The sequence below is a fragment of the Lissotriton helveticus genome, chromosome 1_1 (genome assembly GCF_964261635.1).
Source record: "Lissotriton helveticus chromosome 1_1, aLisHel1.1, whole genome shotgun sequence".
In the NCBI taxonomy this organism is placed as follows: domain Eukaryota; kingdom Metazoa; phylum Chordata; class Amphibia; order Caudata; family Salamandridae; genus Lissotriton; species Lissotriton helveticus.
Genome location: NC_136057.1, coordinates 164649440 through 164665497, shown reverse-complemented (window position 1 = coordinate 164665497; position 16058 = coordinate 164649440).

Sequence of the window (16058 nt, the reverse complement as noted above, 5' to 3'; positions counted from 1 at the left end):
TTCTACGCTTTTGTAACCTGCACACGTAACTTTTTCCTCCTGTAATGCACCGTTTGGCTCAATTTTTTAATGCTCCGTTTACTTCCTCTTGCTACCTGCACACGTCACTTTTTCCTCCTATACCTCTATGTTTACTTTCTACGCTTTTGTAACCTGCACACGTATCTTTTTCCTCCTGTAATGCACCGTTTGGCTCACTTTTGTAATGCTCCGTTTGCTTCCTCTTGCTCACGATGTACGCTTTTGTAACCTGCACACGTATCTTTTTCCTCCTGTAATGCACCGTTTGGCTCACTTTTGTAATGCTCCGTTTGTTTCCTCTTGCTCACGATGTACGCTTTTGTAACCTGCACACGTAACTTTTTCCTCCTGTAATGCACCGTTTGGCTCAATTTTTTAATGCTCCGTTTACTTCCTCTTGCTACCTGCACACGTCACTTTTTCCTCCTATACCTCTATGTTTACTTTCTACGCTTTTGTAACCTGCACACGTATCTTTTTCCTCCTGTAATGCACCGTTTGGCTCACTTTTGTAATGCTCCGTTTGCTTCCTCTTGCTCACGATGTACGCTTTTGTAACCTGCACACGTATCTTTTTCCTCCTGTAATGCACCGTTTGGCTCACTTTTGTAATGCTCCGTTTGTTTCCTCTTGCTCACGATGTACGCTTTTGTAACCTGCACACGTAACTTTTCCTCCTGTAATGCACCGTTTGGCTCAATTTTTTAATGCTCCGTTTACTTCCTCTTGCTACCTGCACACGTCACTTTTTCCTCCTATACCTCTATGTTTACTTTCTACGCTTTTGTAACCTGCACACGTATCTTTTTCCTCCTGTAATGCACCGTTTGGCTCACTTTTGTAATGCTCCATTTGCTTCCTCTTGCTCACGATGTACGCTTGTGTAACCTGCACACGTAACTATTTCCTCCAGTAATGCACCGTTTGGCTCACTTTTGTAATGCTCCGTTTGTTTCCTCTTGCTCCGCTCCTAAATAAATAAATAAATAAATATATAACCTACCTCATCCGCCGCTCACTGCTCCTCCCCGCCTGTCCGGCGCTCCTCAAAGCTGTTACAACGGTTCCCGAGTTTACCCGCCACAAAGGTTCAAAGTTCTTCCTTTATAATAGTAGTATAGATAACCAATTCACAAAAATGAACTTTAACACTGGAAACATTAGGTAATGAGAGGTCTGATGATTTTGGGGTCCCCCCTAACCTAGGGGGGAGCACCAAGCAGATGCCTTGAACACAAAGAGCATAAACAAAAAGCACATTTTGTTGAACTTCAGTGGTGATCCTATCATTTTAGGACCACCCCAAGGGGAGACTACTTACCTGCCGCCACCGCCGAGAGTCATATCCTGGGATCTGCCAGTCAGCCGCCACCGCCGAGAGTCATTCCAGGCTAAAAACAGGCGCCAGAACAAACGCCAGAGCTGACGCTCAAGCCGCCACCGCCGAGAGTCATACCTGGGCATAGGAAGCCGCGCCGCCGCTCCGGGGGGGACTACAACTCCCGGCAGGCATCGCGGCGGCGCGCGGAAGTGACGCAAAACGCGCCAGCAGTGCGCTTTGAGGCGAATAAAGGGAGAAAGAGACCGGCAGAGCGGGGGAGACTACTTACCTGCCGCCACCGCCGAGAGTCATATCCTGGGATCTGCCAGTCAGCCACCACCGCCGAGAGTCATTCCAGGCTAAAAACAGGCGCCAGAACAAACGCCAGAGCTGACGCTCAAGCCGCCACCGCCGAGAGTCATACCTGGGCATAGGAAACCGCGCCGCCGCTCCGGGGGGGACTACAACTCCCGGCAGGCATCGCGGCGGCGCGTGGAAGTGACGCAAAACGCGCCAGCAGTGCGCTTTGAGGCGAATAAAGGGAGAAAGAGACCGGCAGAGCGGGGTAGACTACTTACCTGCCGCCACCGCCGAGAGTCATATCCTGGGATCTGCCAGTCAGCCGCCACCGCCGAGAGTCATTCCAGGCTAAAAACAGGCGCCAGAACAAACGCCAGAGCTGACGCTCAAGCCGCCACCGCCGAGAGTCATACCTGGGCATAGGAAACCGCGCCGCCGCTCCGGGGGGGACTACAACTCCCGGCAGGCATCGCGGCGGCGCGCGGAAGTGACGCAAAACGCGCCAGCAGTGCGCTTTGAGGCGAATAAAGGGAGAAATAGACCCGCGTCGCGGGACGCGCGCGGGAGCGCCCGGGGCGAAGCCCGGGCAAAGGGCGGGCCCTCTACGGCCCTCAAAGGCACGAGGAGGCAGGGCAGGGCCAGAAACCCTGCGCAAGGTTCATGAGGCATTCCACCGTCCAAGTAAGACTGTATTGTTTGTGATACATAGGTCCCTGTGTGTTTGAGGAGTTCTAGCTCTTTGTTACAAATATCAGTATGCCTAAAAAGGGATCTGCACCACCAGCCAATACAATGGAAAACTATTTGGTGCAAACAGTGAAAAAAATCAATCTACAGAGGAGAGAATCGCTGGGATTGAGTCAGTCACCTGACTTACACTGTTTGTCCCCATCTTCATCCCCCTCACCTGAGGACTTAGTGTCCCTGCAGACTTTCTCTGATGCCTGTTCTAATTGCCCCACCACGCAGGAATCCGGCTCCCTAAATGATAATATGTTGTCTGGTCCCGAGGTTCTTATTGTGGACCTTGGAAATAAATCTGTCAGTGATGCGGATCAGGAAATTCGTGCTGACCCTACAGATGAAGATATTTCTATCACTGAACAAACTTCTCGATTAGACTCTGTGAAAATCAAAAACCCGCCGAGACGGGGGGGACTAAGATCAGGGGCCAGGAGGAAGAGGGTAAATACCCCAATAGCAAACCTCAAGGAAGTTGAAGGGGGAAGTGTTAAGACTAATGTCAGCCATGATGAGGACTTGTTTGATAGAATTGCTGACTTAATAGATAGTAAAATCAAATCCATTGTTAAACCATTACTCTCTAAAGTTGATAAATTACAATCTGAAGTCAAAAAGCTGGGAGGGCAGTTGAACAAACTAACAGAGGGTGTTGATAATGTCACGATGTTGGTATCAAACCTGGACAATAATAGTAGAGAAGTTGATGTTCAGGAGGGGGAGAATACAGATGACGTATTAAATAATCCACCACCTCAGCTTCCTGATCCAAAAACGAATGGACCCAATACTAATAGAGGGGACGGTCTTTTAATGGTTGAGATACCCCCTGCACACGCTCAGTCAACCGACCCTCTTCAATTTATAGTTGAAGACTTACTTGTTGTTTTAGTACTGGCAAATGTACCACCTTTAGAAGCCGGTGCTGAAGAATCCTCTTCCTCTTTGGCTAATAAAGCCTTGCAGTGGCTCACAACTAATATGAGGTTAGCCCCAGGGGGGGTCAACTGCTGGCTCAAGAGATTAAAACTGCTAAAAGGGTCCCATGGCTAGGTAATCGCCCCAAAAAATTTAAGGGTGATTGCGTGGCAGTAAGCTTCTCACACTCAGGCGTGTTGCCTAACATCCTCATTAATCTACTCCCACCCCAACGCAGGCAGGGTTCTGTTGTACCATTAACTTTGAAGTTCTTTTATGGTGAGCAGCAGAACGTCACCTACCCTAAAACACCAGCCTTTGGATGGGATACCAATTCTGATTTAAACTATAGATGGGGCCGTGTACAACATCGGAATACTGTAAATCAATCCGCTCCCTTAGTACATCAGAATCCTTTTGCTCAACCCCTCTTATTGTCTAATCGATTTGCACCCCTATCCTTTTTGGATCATAATGACTGACTCTTGTCAGAACATTCTAGACAGACAGAGAATAGTGTGCCAGTACTCAGTATGCTTACTTGGAACATAGCAGGGATAAAGACTAAAGTAGGTAACGCAACATGGTTGACTTTTATAACTAAGTATGATATCATTGCTTTGCAGGAAACTTGGGAAACAAATAATAGCTTTTCTCTTGATGGCTACAGTTATTTTTGTATTCCTGCTGTGGCTAGCACAGCAGGAAGAGCGAAGGGAGGACTGTTAAGCCTCTTCAAACTAGACATTAAAGGTAGCCTTAAGAAATGTGACTCAGGATCTGAGCAATGCCTTATTGTTGAATTGTCTCGTGTGGAATCTCCCAATATTTTGTTTATTAATTTTTATAATTCCAACGCTGCTGACTGTACATCATATAGTCTAGGTAGATTGGATTACTTTCTGTCAGTCTATAGTGGAGATGTTAATGCATTTGAAATCATCTTTTTGGGGGATTTTAATATACACCCTTGTTCACTTATGTGTGTTTGCGATGACTCAGAATCCCCTCCAAATTGTGCACTGGTCCATCTTGAACATAATAAACAGGGGGGTTGTTTAGAGAACTTCCTCGCAAGGTGGAACTTATACGGATCCAGCTGTGGGGAGGGGGGGATTAGGGCCCCTACTTTCAAGGGCTCAGACAATGACTCTATCATTGATTTATATTTTTATTTCTGCATGTTTTTTATTCAAGGTTTTAATGTATAGAACTGTGGTTTCCGCTTTTAGTGATCATAACCCAGTTTCCATGGACCTAGTAGTGTCTGAACTTTTAGGGCGAAACTATGGTCCTTGTTATGATGAAAGAAAGCTTAAAGTTAAGGACCAGGGACGGAGATTGAAATGGGATAGTATAATCCCAGAACCCTTTGTTCAAGAAGTTCTTTCAGAGGCTGAGGAGGAGGTCGGAGTGTGTTTATCCAGTGATTCTAATGATGGGGAAGTGATCCTTGCATTTAGCAGCATATGTAGCAAGATAAACGGCAGGCTTTCTGTGACTAGTAAACCCAAGTCGAAACCTCTTAAAAGATGGTTCGATCACAGTTGCTCAAAAGCACATTCTGCATTGCTCAATGCTTTAAAAACCGTTCCGAAAGATCGTGACCTCATTAGTAATAGTAGAGCACTATACAAAAAGGCCATTGCAGTGAGGAAAAAACAGCTTAAAGATGATGCCTGGACACAACTCACTGATCCAGCCATACTAAAAAATAGTGGAGAATTCTGGAGGATTGTCAACCAACCTTTACTCACAGGGGAGGATAACTCCCCTCTAGAAACTAACATCCCTGATGAGGGTTGGATTAAACACTTCAGAGACATCTATTCAGTTCATAATAACGCTGAAACCAGGGAACAGGATGTGAGTATCATTCCATTAGGGAACCATCTGCACTTTGAAGTCAGTGAAGTATTATCTGCAATAGATTGTACTCTGAAAAAAAAGGCACCGGGACCTGATGGTGTTCCTGCTGATGCCTTTAAATGCTTCCCTAACTTCTGGTCAAGATTGCTCTGCAGGGTCTTTAATGCCTTAAACCGTGATAATATCCCCAAGTCATGGAAAACATCAATAATTATTCCTGTTTTTAAAAAAGGAAATAGGCAGGATCCTGCATGTTATAGACCAATTTCACTGATTGATTCCTCAGTTAAGATTCTAGGGAGAGTCATATTAGTCAAATTGAATGAATGGGCCACTGAGAATAATATCTTGAGTAACGTGCAATATGGGTTCAGACCTAAAAGAAGTACCCTGGATCAGTGCCTTAATCTCCACCTGCTGATCGAGAAATATACCAGGGCTAAGGATGGGTCCATGTAACTTGGGTTCATGGACCTCTCCTCTGCGTTTGATATGGTCAACAGAACCAAGCTCTGGTTAAAATTACTTGAGATGGGCCTGGATAGATCTATAGTTAATTTATTGGCTGACCTACACTCTGGCCTTACTGCTAAAATTAGAGTATCCTCGAATGGAAGGTGTACAGATGTTTTTGCGTCTGAAAAGGGAGTCAGACAGGGTTGTATACTGGCACCACTGTTGTTTACGCTTTATGTGAACGCGTTGGAGCCTGCCCTCAGGGGCGGTACAAGCGACATCCCACGTGCAGGAGGGCAGGGGATACCAGTTCTCCTTTACGCGGATGACGCGGTTCTTCTTGCACGTACCGGGGTGGGGCTTCAACGACTCCTGGATGCCTTTGAATCCTTTATGGGCTCACTTGACCTGAAAATAAACGCGAAAAAATCGCAGGTTATGCTCATGGGCAGGGCCTCTAGGAGACCTTTTCATAAAACTTTTCTCTGTGGGCAGGAAAAGCTCGCACGCGTCTCCTCCTTTCCCTACCTGGGGCTCACCTTTGACGAGAAAGGTAGCTGGGGTCCTCACGTTAAAAGCAGAGCATCCATGCTGGCCAGGACATCTGCTGCCCTCCATGGGTTTTCTAAAAAACTGGGGGGTAGGCCATTTGCAGCTGTCAGCAAAATATACAAGGCTAAATGCATTTCAGTTGCAACATATGGTGGTTCATTGTGGGGACATAGGGGAGTGGAACCCATACAGACAATGGAAAACAAATTTTTTAGATCTGTTTTGGGTGTCCCTCAGTCAACCCCGTCCTATACCGTCCACATGGAACTGGGGGAAGGCTACATCTCAGACCTGATTAGAATAGCACCTTTAGTTGCCTGGCTGAGGATGTGGCTCAACACAGAAATTCCTCTAAATCATACCATAATGAGGGACTGTTTGACCCTAGATAATGTACACAGGATCAGGTGGTTGATGTACATTAAGGAAAGTTTTTTGAAGTTGGGGAGGCCTGAACTTTATACTGTTATTGACTCTGTAACATCTAAAGATATTGTTTACACCAAAGTTGGAATGAAGGAGCTCCTATCCCTGGAGAGGGAAGAAATTGAGCTGAAGAAACCCTGTGTCAGGGCCAGTGTATTGCTGGCTATACCCAACGGTCCTGACAGCTACCTTAACGTGGTGACCCATCCCTACCACAGGTTTATTTTAACTCGTTTTCGATTTAATTTGATACATTTTAGCTTGGGTTTTTATCCCGTTTGGAGTACCCCTGAAAAGGCACCACCCTGTTCTTGCGATCATTTCTCTGAGCAAAGTACTATGCATTTTATAATGTTTTGTAGCCACTACAATGAAGCTCGGAAATTGTTTCTTGTACCTATACTCAAGGAAGCAGGATTTATTTTAGTTAGACCTGCTCTTATTTATTTACAAATGTTACAAACTCCCAGGATTATGTTTTATGTGGCTAGTTTCCTGGTGAGAGCTGTTAGATGCAGGAACATCAGACTTAAAAATGTGTCTACCTCTTTTTGTAGTATAGACCAACACTCTAGTTAGTCTGTTTGTTGGTGACCTTTTGGGTCAGCATTTTTAGAAAGCACTGTAACAGGGTTAGTAGTTGCCAGTTCTAAATATTCTGCTGGGGATCTCCTTAGCATTTTTAAACCCTTATTTTAGCCTTCTTTGCACTTTAGCACTTTGCACTTTGTACTAGTTATGCTGATGTAAAACTGTAACATTATGTATGTTGGTCTTTTTCTTTTTTTTAACTTGTTAATCTTAAATTGTTTTTAACTGCTTCTAATGTATGTGTTGTTTGTATTTTTGTCTTACATATTTGCCATTGTCTTTGTATGATATTAAGTTATCGCAATAAAGCATTTTGACTGACTGACCACCCCAAGCACAGTTATTGGCAAAAAACAATCCCAACCAAAGGCCCTGCAAAGCATTATGGGACAAGATTAGCAGTGACAGTGAATATTATAGTATCCAATATCAAAATAATTCTACAAAGAGCTGCAGTTCCACTGGTCGTCCCTAGATGTCCCTCACAAGTCAAATGCAAAGCATTGAAATTATTCTTACATCAAGCTGCAGTTCCACTGGTCGTCCCTAGATGTCCCTCACGTGTGAAATGCAAAATCATTGAAACCCTTTCATCAAGCATTTGCATTTGACTCGTGAGGGACATCTAGGGACGACCCGTGGAACTGCAGCTGTTTGTAGAATTCATTTGATATTGTATACTATATAATATTCACTGCCCACTGCTAATTTCATCCCATAATGCTTTGCAGGGCCTTTAGTTGGGAATGTTTTTTTGCCAATAACTGTGTTTGGGTTTGTCCTAAGAGGATGGGACCACAACTAAATCGTTCAATAAGATGCGCTTTTTTGTTTTCAAGGCATCTGTTTGGTAATCTCCCTAGGTTAGGGAGGATCCCAAAATCATCACATCTCCCACTGCTTAGCAATTTAACAGCTTCACCATTGTGAAAGTATTATATGCTCTTTAGCATATAAAGATAGAAAAGCTTATTTTCTCATATTTGGTCATGTACAGGAAGCTTATTGCAATTATTTTGCAATTTTAGCACAGTATAGACAAATATACAATGACATCAGCTACCTTCCTGATCTGCACTTGATGGTTTTGGCCTTGGCCTTGCCTTTGTCTTTCTGATGGACTTATTCCAGGAGACATTGGTCCCCTCTTCTATTCTGGGTGGCGTGACACTGTGGCTGCTACGGATGCTTTATCAAGCACCTAGCTGGAATAAGCATGACCTTGACTTACATAGCTCAATGAAGACACGTGCACCAACCTTACATCTGTAAGTGCTAGGGCTTCTCTCAGTACCCAACTGAGCTATATGCTCCACTCCATCATAGCCCACGTGGGATGTGTGCACTACCACTTCATCATAGCACATGTGATAAGTGTGCATTACCACTTCATCATAGCACATTTGAGAAGTGTGCATTACCACTTTATCACAGCCCACGTGAGATGTGTGCATTACCACTTTATCACAGCCCATGTGAGATGTGTGCATTATCACTTTATCATAGCCCACGTGAGATGTGTGCATTACCACTTTATCATAGCCCACGTGAGATGTGAGCATTACCACTTTATCAGAGCCCACGTGAGATGTGTGCATTACCACTTTATCAGAGCCCACGTGAGATGTGAGCATTACCACTCTATCAGAGCCCACGTGAGATGTGTGCATTTCCTCTTCATCATAGTGCTGATGACATGTGTGCATTGCTAGCTTATTTAGCACACATGAATTACCACTTTATTGTAGCACATGTGAGGTGTGTGCTTCAGTTCATCTTTGCGTATGTGAGGTGTGTGCATTACCACCTCATCAGGGCACATGTTAGATGTGTGCACTACCACTTCATCGTAGCACATGTGAGATGTGTGCATTACCACTTCATCATAGCACACATGAGATGCGTGCATTACCACTTCATCGTGGCGCACGTGGGATGTTTGCACTACCACTTCATCATAGTACATGTGAGATGCGTGCATTGCCCCTTCATCATAGCGCACGTGAGATGCGTACATTACCACTTTATTGTAGAGCAGGTAAGGTGTGTGCTTCAGTGCATCACTGCGCATTTGAGGTGTGTGCATTACCACTTCATCGGAGCACACATGAGATGTGTGCATTACCACTTCATCGTGGCACACGTGGGATGTTTGCACTACCACTTCATCATAGCACACGTGAGATGCGTGCATTGCCCCTTCATCATAGCGCACGTGAGATGTGTACATTACCACTTTATTGTAGCGCATGTGTGGTGTGTGCTTCAGTTCATCGTTGCGCATGTGAGGTGTGTTCATTAGCTCTTCATCGGAGCACATGTTAGATGTGTGCACTACTGCTTCATAGTAGCACACATGAGATGTGTGCATTACCACTTTATCATAGCACATGTGCAATGTGCGCATTACCACTTTATTGTAGCACATGTGAAGTGTGTGCATCAGTTCATCACAGCGCGCGTAAGATGTGTGCATTACAACTTCATCGTAGCCCATGTGAGATGTGTGCATTGCCACTTTATTGTAGCACACATGAGATGTGTGCATTACCTCTTCATCGTAGCGCACATGAGATGTGTTCATTACCACCTCATCATAGCCCACGTGAGATGTGCGCTTTACCACTTTCTAGTACCACGCATGAGATGTGTGCATTACCACTTCATCATAGTGCACATGAGATGTGTGCATGGCCACTTTATTGTAGCCCACATGAAATGTGTGCATTACCACTTTATCATAGCACACGTGAGATGTGTGCATTACCACTTTATCATAGCTCACGTGAGATGTGTGCATTACCACTTCATCATAGTGCACATCAGATGTGTGCATTACAACTTCATCGTAGCCCATGTGAGATGTGTGCATTTACATTTTATCATAGCCCACGTGAGATGTGTGCATTGACACTTTATTGTAGTGCACATGAGATTTGTGCATTACCACTTTATAGTAGCGCATATGAGGTGTGTGCATTACCACTTTATCATAGCCCACGTGAGATGTGAGCATTACCACTTTATCACAGCCCATGTGAGATGTGTGCATTACCACTTTATCATAGCCCACGTGAGATGTGAGCATTACCACTTTATCAGAGCCCACGTGAGATGTGTGCATTACCACTTTATTAGAGCCCACGTGAGATGTGAGCATTTCCTCTTCATCATAGTGCTGATGACATGTGTGCATTGCCAGCTTATTTAGCACACATGAATTACCACTTTATTGTAGCACATGTGAGGTGTGTGCTTCAGTTCATCTTTGCGCATGTGAGGTGTGTGCATTACCACTTCATCAGGGAACATGTTAGATGTGTGCACTACCACTTCATCGTAGCACATGTGAGATGTGTGCATTACCACTTCATCATAGCACACATGAGATGCGTGCATTACCACTTCATCGTGGCGCACGTGAGATGTTTGCACTACCACTTCATCATAGTACACGTGAGATGCGTGCATTGCCCCTTCATCATAGCGCACGTGAGATGCGTACATTACCACTTTATTGTAGCGCAGGTGAGGTGTGTGCTTCAGTTCATCATTGCGCATGTGAGGTGTGTGCATTACCACTTCATCGGAGCACACATGAGATGTGTGCATTACCACTTCATCGTGGCGCACGTGAGATGTTTGCACTACCACTTCATCATAGCACACGTGAGATGCGTGCATAACCCCTTCATCATAGCGCACGTGAGATGTGCACATTACCACTTTATTGTAGCGCATGTGAGGTGTGTGCTTCAGTTCATCGTTGCGCATGTGAGGTGTGTGCATTAGCACTTCATCGGAGCACATGTTAGATGTGTGCACTACCGCTTCATCGTAGCACACATGAGATGTGTGCATTACCACTTTATCATAGCACATGCGCAATGTGTGCATTACCACTTTATTGTAGCACATGTGAAGTGTGTGCATCAGTTCATCACAGCGCGCGTGAGATGTGTGCATTACAACTTCATCGTAGCCCATGTGAGATGTGTGCATTGCCACTTTATTGTAGCACACATGAGATATGTGCATTACCACTTCATCATAGTGCACATGAGATATGTGCATTACCACTTCATCATAGCCCACTTGAGATGTGTGCATTGCCACTTTATTGTAGCACACATGAGATGTGTGCATTACCCCTTCATCATAGCGCACATGAGATGTGTACATTACCACTTCATCATAGCCCACTTGAGATGTGCGCTTTACCACTTTATAGTACCACGCATGAGATGTGTGCATTACCACTTCATCATAGTGCACATGAGATGTGTGCATGGCCACTTTATTGTATCCCACGTGAAATGTGTGCATTACCACTTTATCATAGCACACGTGAGATGTGTGCATTACCACTTTATCATAGAGCACATCAGATGTGTGCATTGCAACTTCATCGTAGCCCATGTGAGATGTGTGCATTACCATTTTATCATAGCCCACGTGAGATGTATGCATTGCCACTTTATTGTAGTGCACATGAGATGTGTGCATTACCACTTTATAGTAGCGCATATGAGGTGTGTGCATTACCACTTCATTGTAGCGCACATGAGATGTGTGCATTACCACTTTATCATAGGATACGTGAGATGTGTCCATTGCCACAATATCATACCACACGTGAGATGTGTGCATTACCACTTCATCATAGTGCACATGAGATATGTGCACTACAAATTTATCGTAGCCAACGTGGGATATGTGCATTGCCACTTTATTATAGCGCACATGAGATGTGTGCATTACAACTTCATCATAACGCACACGAGATGTGTGCATTACAAATTTATCATAGCCCATGTGAGATGTGTGCATTACCACTTCATTTTAGTGCACATGAGATATGCGTATTACCACTTTATCATAGCCACCGTGCAATGTGTGCACTACCAGTTCATCGTAGCCCACGTGAGATGTGCGCTTTACCACTTTATTATACCAAACATGAGATGTGTGCATTCCCACTTCAACATAGTGCACATGAGATGTGTGCATTACCACTACATCTTAGTGCACATGAGAAGTATGCATTACAACTTCATCGTAACCCATGTGAGATGTGTGCATTACCATTTTTTCATAGCCCACATAAGATGTGCGCATTGCCACTTTATTGTAGTGTAGATGAGATGTGTGCATTACCACTTTATAGTAGGGCATATGAGGTATTTGCATAACCACTTCATCGTAGCGCACATGAGATTTGTGCATTACCACTTTATCATAGCACACGTGAGATGTGTGCATTACCACTTTATCATAGCTTACATGAGATGGGTGCATTACCACTTCATCATAGTGCACTTCAGATGTGTGCATTACAACTTCATTGTAGCCCATATGAGATGTGTGCATTGCCACTTTATTGTAGCACACATGAGATGTGTGCATTACCACTTCTTCGTAGCACACATGAGATGTGTGCATTACCACTTTATCATAGCCCACGTGATATGTGTGCATTACGACTGCATTGTAGTGCACATGAGATGTGTGCATTACCACTTTATCATAGCCACCGTGAGATGTGTCTATTACCACTTCATTGTCCCCTACATGAGATGTGTGCTTTACCACTTTATCGTACTACACATGAGATGTGTGAATTACCACTTCATCATAGTGCACATGAGATGTGTGCATTGCCACTTTATTGTAGCCCACGTGAGATGTGTGCATTACCACTTTATCATAGCCACCGTAAGATGTGTGTATTACCACTTCATTGTAGCCCACGTGAGATGCGTGCTTTACCACTTTATCGTACTACACATGAGATGTGTGCATTATCACTTCATCATAGTGCATATGAGATGTGTGCATTGCCACTTTATTGTAGCCCACGTGAGATGTGTGCATTACCACTTTATAGTACCACATATGAGATGTGTGCTTTACCACTTCATCGTAGTGCACATGAGATGTGTGCATTACCACTTTATCATAGCCACCGTGAGATGTGTGCATTGCCACTTTATTGTAGTGCACATGAGATGAGTGCATTACCACTTTATTGTAGCCCACGTGAGATGTGTGCTTTACCACTTCATCGTAGTGCACATGAGATGTGTGCACTGCAACTTCAGCGTAGCCCACGTGAGATGTGTGCATTACAACTTTATCATGGCCCACGTGGGACATGTGCATTGCCACTTTATAGTAGCGCACATGAGATGTATGTATTACCACTTTATAGTAGAGCATATGAGGTGTGTGCAGTACCACATTATTGCAGTGCATGTGAGAAGTGTGCATTACCACTTTATCATAGAGCAAGTGAGGTGTGTGCATTACCACTTCAATGTACCACACGTAGGCAGCGGCAGTCAGCACAGGTAATCGTGTTGAGCGGCGGGGCAATGCGCGGCAGGGGGTAGCCAACAGACAACGGGATAGGTATTATTTATTTATTTAATTATACCTATCCCGTCATTTGTCGACTTCCCCTTCCCACCCCACCCTGCCCCACCACCCCACTGCGTTAACCTGTGCCAGCTGCAGCTGCATGTGGAATCTGTGCATTACCACTGTATCGTAGAGCACATCAGAACCATGCATTACCACTTCATCATAGCGCATGTGAGATTTCTGCATTACCACTTCATCGAAGCGCACGTGGGACGCATGCATTACCACTTTATTGTAGCGCATGTGATACGCCTGCATTACCACTTTATCCTAGTACTCGTGAGACGCCATTACCACAACATTCTTAACCAAGGGCCCAATTAACAGAATGAACTTAAGACTCAATCCTAAACGTACTACTACTTTGGTATTTACAGAATGCACGTACTACTTTTGGCATTCACAGAATGAACTTACTACTTTTGGTATTCACAGAAGTTAGGATTTTGCCTTAAGACAGACTTAAGACAGACTTTAGACAAAACCCTAACTTAAGTCTGTCTTAAGCCTGTCTTAAGTCTGTCTTAAGTTTGTCTTAACTGAAAGTGTTTGGTTGGGGGGCGCACAGCAATTTTTTGTGAGATTTTTTCAATCAGGTATTTAAAGGTTGGGTGCTACATACAGGTGGCGCGTCCGTCCGGCGTGCGTCTATAATATGAGTAGTCACTGTGTCACCATATAGCTTGGTGGCATCCCTGTCTTTTGTGCACACCGTAGGTGCTCATACAAACGAGGTTTCAAGTGGTAGGTTGTTGATGTACTTTAATCGTGTTTCAACATTGGTTTCAAAAGGTTAGGTTTCTTTACTTTTCTTATTTACATATTATGCATTCTCGAAATGGCTCCAATGCATTTCGGGTAATGTACCCTTCGTCTGGGAGCTCCTGAAAACAACAACATAAGATATAGCTGAGTGAGAGTTTATGCTCTAATGTGTAATAGTCGTAACATGCGGGTAGGGTTGGTGGTGGGTGATCGGCTTTAATGGCAGAGTGATCGGGTAAATTTGTAGTGGTTTTAACCGTGCTCGTTGTGTCTAAATAAAATAGAATGGTGCGACGTTCATGACTTCATGTGAACGGTTGTGCTATTACGTGTCAAATCGCACAAAGATCTGTTCAGCGTTAGAAACACTCACGTGTACCCGCTATCATGGGGCGTCTGTGAAAGATAAGCAAGAGCGTGTATTAGTTGTTTATCTTGTGGCGCGTTAAGCGCCTATGCGAATTTAGTTTATAATACGCCGCGTGTTACTTACTGAATGTTAAAGTGCTCCGTGCTTTAAAGATGAACTTCTCCGACGTTCTTACTCCCCGTGAACCAGGAAGTGGGTGTGCAACACCAGATGGTGTGTGATAGATATAGAAAGGGGACTGTGGGTGGCGGCCATATTGCGTGAGTGAAAGTGTCCGGCGTTAATAAAGTGTGCATCGTGGACAAGTGTCCATGCAGGATAAATGATGGTTATGTGTCACAGATATTCACGAGCAAGGGGATAAATGGTAAACACAGAAAATTAACTTAAATCATTAAATAGTGGAGTGCAAAAAAGTTCGATGAGTGAGTGGCCAATCGCACTTCAGGGGAAAATTGTAGGCGGCATGCAACACCATAGGCAGGTGTATTTACAGGTAGCAGAAATATTCCAAACGATCATTCAGTCCCATGGGTTTCATGGACTGTAATTTGTAAATCCATGTCATCTCTCTCCTTAAGAGTTCTTTGTGGTTGTCCTTGCCCTCGTGTTTTTCCACAACTTCCAGTATCAAAAACTTCAGTTGTGACACGTTGTGTATGGATTCTGTGAAATGTACTGCTACATTAGACTTGGAATTTCGTGTTCTTATGTTGGACTTGTGCTCGTTGATACGAGTCTTTATTTTCCTCTCCGTTTTTCCAATGTATATAATGCCACATGGGCATTTGATTAGGTAAATGACGTTTTGTGTGTCACATGTTGCACTGACCCTAAGTTTTATTTCATTCCCTTTCATCGGATGGTTTATGGAAGTGCCTCTGATGATGCAATTACAGTTGCCGCAGTTCATGCATGGCTGAGTCCCTCTTATTACCAAGGTTTATCGCAAAGGCGATAAAAAACGGCAGCAATGCATGAATATCGCTGAAAAGTCAGCGATATTCATGCATTACCGAGCTAATGCTCTTAGCCATGTTATCCACCTCCCATTGGATAACATGGCTAAGAACTGCTCAGGGCAGGTGTTAGCTTTTGGAGATATTCGCGCTTAGCGCGAATATCTCCAAAAGTTGGTAATAGGAGATAGCGATGTTAGCGACTGTTTCCAGTCGCTAACATCTTGGCACGCCCACTTTGCATGTCATTAGTGATAAATATCACTGACATGCAAAGTGGGACCCAAGATGGTCGCTATCTCCTACTAGCTGTCCCTAACTGGTGTTAGCGACAGCTAGGTAATAG